The sequence below is a fragment of the Galeopterus variegatus genome, unplaced genomic scaffold (assembly GCF_000696425.1).
Source record: "Galeopterus variegatus unplaced genomic scaffold, G_variegatus-3.0.2 Scaffold1901, whole genome shotgun sequence".
Lineage (NCBI taxonomy): Eukaryota > Metazoa > Chordata > Mammalia > Dermoptera > Cynocephalidae > Galeopterus > Galeopterus variegatus.
The window spans coordinates 62832-68518 of NW_007728012.1; positions in this window are offsets into that span (position 1 = coordinate 62832).

Sequence of the window (5687 nt, forward strand, 5' to 3'; positions counted from 1 at the left end):
ATGTATTTAACTCTAAATTCCCTCATTAGTTATTATTGGATGTATTTAACTCTCAATTGCACCTTCAGGCCCGAATGGCTCTGAAGGTGCAATTAAGTTGCACGTCAGATCACTTACACTCCCTATGAGCGTACTCCTGCTACATGCCACCTCTCCCACAATCTGCACCTATGGCTTCATGAGGAGTACACTATGACTAGCAAGACTGAGAAGGAAAAAATGCTTCCCTGGTTACAGAAAGACCTGAACACTATACTAGCACCGGTTGCAAGTGTACTATTGCTGTGTAACAACTCCATTCAAGGGTGATCCTGAGAATTAGCTGAGAGGAGAAATCTTCTCTGCGGGGAGGGCTTAGAGCAGCACATATTGTTCACTTTTCTGGGAAACACGTGAGCTGAAGTCAGAATCTACATGGCAATTTTTCGTATGTCTAATCAGGACTGGGAAGGAGCATGTATGGATGATTAGTGACAAGGTGGCTTGGGGAATGGATATTTAAATAAAGCTCTGGGAATGGGACCACCACCTGAGAACATCCGTGTTCCCTGTGACTGCTCAACAAAACTACCACCATTGAGAAAAGGTTCTCCATAAGCAGATGCACAGGGTGACTGTTAGTGACAGGGTAGGCCATTTTCCTTGCCTAGTCAACTCAGTACTTGGCTAAATGGTAGTGGTGACAGGGTTGCCGGCTATACATGTGCTCAACAACAGGGATGTCCTCCCACCAAGGCTGACATAGTGGCATCACTGCTAATGTCCCTATATTTTACACTCCTCTAGATAAACAATGCACCTTATAAGGAATGATCCCAGTGACCCTTTTCATCCCAGAGAGATTAGCAATTTGTCCCCCTCAGAAGAAACATTTATTCTGTGTTTGGATGTGATTTCTCTGTCACGCTGTTACCAACACTACCATCTGTGGACTTACTTGTGTGCTACTATGATATCCCACTCAACAGTGCCTCTGATAAATAAAATCACTTCCCAACAAAAGTAAGGCAATTGGCTGGTGACTATGGGCTTCTTTGGTCTTAACATGTATCCTCCCCATCTTTCAGAAGCAGCAGGCTCACACATGGCGAAACAACTATGACAAGATAGACAAGGCTCCAGCTGGGAGTTACTGTGTTGAAAGGCCGGGCTGTTCTACAGAATATAACTTATGATCTGAACTAGCACTTTTCCAGTTGAGTACTGGACATGGCACTTCTCACAATTACAGCTAATGACCTCTCAAAATTTTGCTTCCTATCTCCAAGACTGGGAGCTACTAAAGGTTTTGTGCCCAAGGAAAAAATGCTTCCACCAGGAAACACAATAATGGTGCCTCTGAACTGGAAGCTTAGATTGCTACCTAATTCATCATGCCAGAGAAGGCAAAAGAGAGGCTTAAATAGAGTGATACAATAGCTACCAAGAGGGTATATGGATACTGTATACAGTGGGAGCCAGAATGAGTACAGATGGAATGCAGGAAATGCTCTGGACTGCCTCCATAAGAAAGTATAGTGAAAGACTACTACAATTCTATATAGGCTGGGCCACCAGTGACTTAACCCTTCAGGATGAAGGTATAAATCAACCCATTAAGCAAAGACCCCACCAGCTGAGTTCATGGCCATTTGCAGAAATAATCTGAATTCCTTATTTGGTGTATATATAAGCTAGGATCTAGTATTACTGATTGTGACATAGAAGTCAAAATACCAGTTTTTGCAGTAATAAGTATATTTCTTTCTCATGTAAAAGAAGTCTGGAGATGGGTAATACAAAACTGTGTGGAAACTCCAAAAAGATATTATGTTCCTTCCTACTCTCCAGTCTACGATCTGTAAATCGTGGCATTCAAGAATGGCTTCTAGAGCTCTAGCCACCACATCAACAATCAAAACAGCAGGATGAAAGAAGGGACAAAGAAGAGTAGACCCCGTCCCTTTGAGGAGACTTCCCAGAAATTCCATATATGTCCAACAACATTTTTTGGGGGGGCCAGAAATTAGTCACACAGCCACACCTAGCAGTAAGAGAGGCAAGAAATATAGTCCCTTAGCCGGAAATATTATTATTCTGAATAAATTCAGGGTTCTCTTACCAAGGTGAAAAGAGAAGATGAAAATTGAGAAAGGCAACCAGCAATCTCTGCCACAGCATATCAATAGTTTTCGGTGCTTCCTCTGCCTTATTACTTCCTTTTCCTATATAGGTATAATGGTAGTGAATAAATTTACCATTTAGCCCACAGGTTGAAGAATATAGAAATTGAGTCACAATAAAATTAGAAAATCAAACATTACTCAGAAGTCCTAGACTTTATAATGAATTATCTCTTTGGGGATGTGGTATGAATGATTAATTACATTATTTTAGGTGGGGGCATCTTTTAAATTGTCTATATAGTAAGAATGTAGTGGGGGATGGGGGAAGTAAATTCAAGCAAGGGGTGTCCTGCCCAGAATCTGTTCCCCCTTTGTCTCATAACAACATTTCACTTTTTCTTTAGGGAAATTCCTTTCCTCTATTCTTTGAGGCCTGAGCAGACATGAAATACAGTAGTTTATTCCCCAACTAACCAAAGAGGTGGCCAAGACCCAGGCAGGGCCAATCATAGCACACCATTCACCTGTAAAAGAACTGATCTCGATTAAGTTTAAGATGCAAGAAAGGCCAAATAGACCTTCTTTCATAGGACTTTGAACCTTGAGGAGCCATCTAAAGATGAAAGGCAGCCAGAGGCAAAACTTCCTGATAGCAGTGCTGACTGCAGAGACAGTGCCTATAAATTCCTGCTACTGACTTCCCTAGAGCTCCCCCAGCTCCCATTCTTCGTAAAGCCTGATTAGCTCCTCCTTGCTTAAGTAACCCAAAATGAATTTATTTGCTTGCAACTAAACAGTGCTGATATAATTCTATACCCCTCCCCAAGAAATCATAAACCACTATGGCTTTAAATCTCACCTGTATTGAGTACTTCCAACTCTAGCTCGTGTCTACCTCACTTAGGAGCACTTCATCTATTCATAACTGCCTTTTGGACATCACATGTCACAAACACTTCAAGTTCAACAAATCTAAAAAATTTCCCCTACACTCTGCACCCAAAGATACTCCTTCTGGTATCTCAATATACTCAATTAGTCAGCTTACTTCAAATCTGCACTCCTACTCTCACAGTTACCAAGTCCTGTCAACCTCGCTTCATGAATGTACCTTGAATCCATTCTTTCCACTCCATCTCCACCAGCACTGCCTAAGTTCATACATCACCCTCATCATCCCTGTATCCCCAAGAACATCTTCTTAATGTTCAATGCTTAAGTCATCTCACTGAGACTTTCTTGATTCATTAGCCCCCTACCCAGTGGACCTCCACTCTTTGTGTCTTCATTTTACTTGGACACACTTTTACGCTAACATGAGTAGCATTTTATTGCACTTGTTTTACACATCCATTTCTCTTATTTGAATATGAATCCTGGTGACGGGGTAGGATGTGGTTCAGTGTCTAGTGTTTTCTGTAGTTCCCAGCAATAAGCATAGTACCCAGCCATTAGGGGACACACTTAACTGGCTGCTGAAAGAAGGAATGAATAAACCATAGCAGTCTTCTGCCACATCTTCCTGTCTTCAGCTTTTCTTTTCTGCAATTTGCAACCTCCACAGCTGCCAAAGTCAGCTTTCAAAAAGACACATCTGCTCAGGTCTCTCTACTACTTAACATTTACAGTCCCCATCAACCTTAGGATAAAATTAGATCTTCTTAACATGACAAACAAAGCTCCTCAGAATCTGGCCAAAACAGTTCCTTTCTTTCATTTTTAAATTCAACGTTATTTAGTCCATAGATGCTTTATTCACAGTAGCCAAAAACTAGAAACCTATATGTTCATTTAAGTTGATCAACAAATTGCTCTATATCCATGCAATGGAATACCCTTCAGCAATAAAGATGAAGTATAGTTATTTCATATATTTTGTTCAGTTTTCTTTTTTTTTTCCTAAAAGATGACCAGTAAGGGGATCTTACAACTGGTGATCCCTCATTCCTATATGGGGATCCGAACCCATGGCCTTGGTGTTATCAGCACTCCTAAAAGATGACCAGTAAGGGGATCTTAACCCCCGACTTGGTGTTGTCAGCACCACACTCTCCCGAGTGAGCCAACTGGTGATCCCTCATTCCTATATGGGGATCCGAACCCATGGCCTTGGTGTTATCAGCACCACACTCTCCCAAATGAGCCACAGGCTGGCCCTATTTTGTTCAGTTTTCTATTTGTTTATAGTAAAAGGGCAAGTCTAGCATCAGTTACTCTATAACAACAGAAGGTATTTCCGACCTACCCTTTTAACTCATCCTATCCCACGTTCAGCCTACACCAAACTACAAATTTCCCTAGACTTTGCCGAGCAATTCCTTACATCTTAATTTCTTTTTCTGCCTCAGTTATCTCCTTCTCATCCAACAGGACCCAATTCATATGCCACCTCATCTTTGGAAGTCTTCAGTTTCCTCTAGAGAGATCTTCTTCCTCTCTGTTTCTACAGTGTATTGTTCACACATACTACTGCATTCATCTCAAGGTACTCTATGTTCATATCTCCCCACTAAAATGAACTTCTAATAATAATGATAATCGATAACTTTTGGGTACCTGCTATGTGCCAAGTACTATTTTAAGCATTTTACCTATATTAGTGTATTTAATCTTCATAAAACCCTATCACATAGGTACTATCATTATCCTTATTTTACAGATGAGGAAACTAAGGCACAGAGAGGTTAAGTAAACTGCCTGAGCTCACATAGGTTGGTAGTGGTAGAGTCAGGATGTAAACCCAGTCTGATTCCAGAGCTCATGCTCACTGTACCGTCTCTCATGAATTCCTGGATGGCGGCAACTGTGTCTGATTCTTGTTTGTACATCCCATGCCCAGAGCACCTGAAATATTTGTGGAATGAATTAAAATTTATAATTTTCTCCTACCAATCCAAGAAAAAGTTCTTCTTAAGTAATGTAGTTTTTCAGTCAGTTATTACAGAACTGAATCTAGAAAGGGTCTTTCATAAACACGGAAGAGACTAAAATTAAATTTCTAATAATAAATGCAAAAAGCTCTGAAGAATTTTACTGTGCCCAAAAGGCTAAGGTTTTTTAGGTAGCTAAGTAACTGTAGTGAACTCAGGTACAAAAAGTCTCTATCAAAGAATCAATACCCTCTAAGAGAAGAGATTAAATGTCACAGTTTGTCTCCAATAACTGCATATCAATTTAATCCAATCCCCCTAAATTTGAAATAGAGAGCAGAGCATTTTGAAAGCAAAAGCAAAAAGACAGAGTATTTAAACAAAAATTTAATTCTAAAAGCCATATCTGTCAAGAGTAATGAATGAAAATAAATAAAGCCACAACACTCAAAGAAATGAGATATGTTTAAGAAACAAAAATTTAATTCTATATTGGAGAAAGTATTAGTGTTCATCTTTGAAACAATTAAGTATCCTACATATGACATTAAAAGCATTTAAGTTGTTGATAGGAGGAAGTATACAAAGTAAATTTACAAAGCTAAAAGTACTTAAATTTTAATGACTTTCATAGAAATTTAAGTGATTAAAAATAAAATATCTAGGGCCGGCCCGGTGGCGCACTGGATAGTGCGCCCGCTTGGGAAGCGCG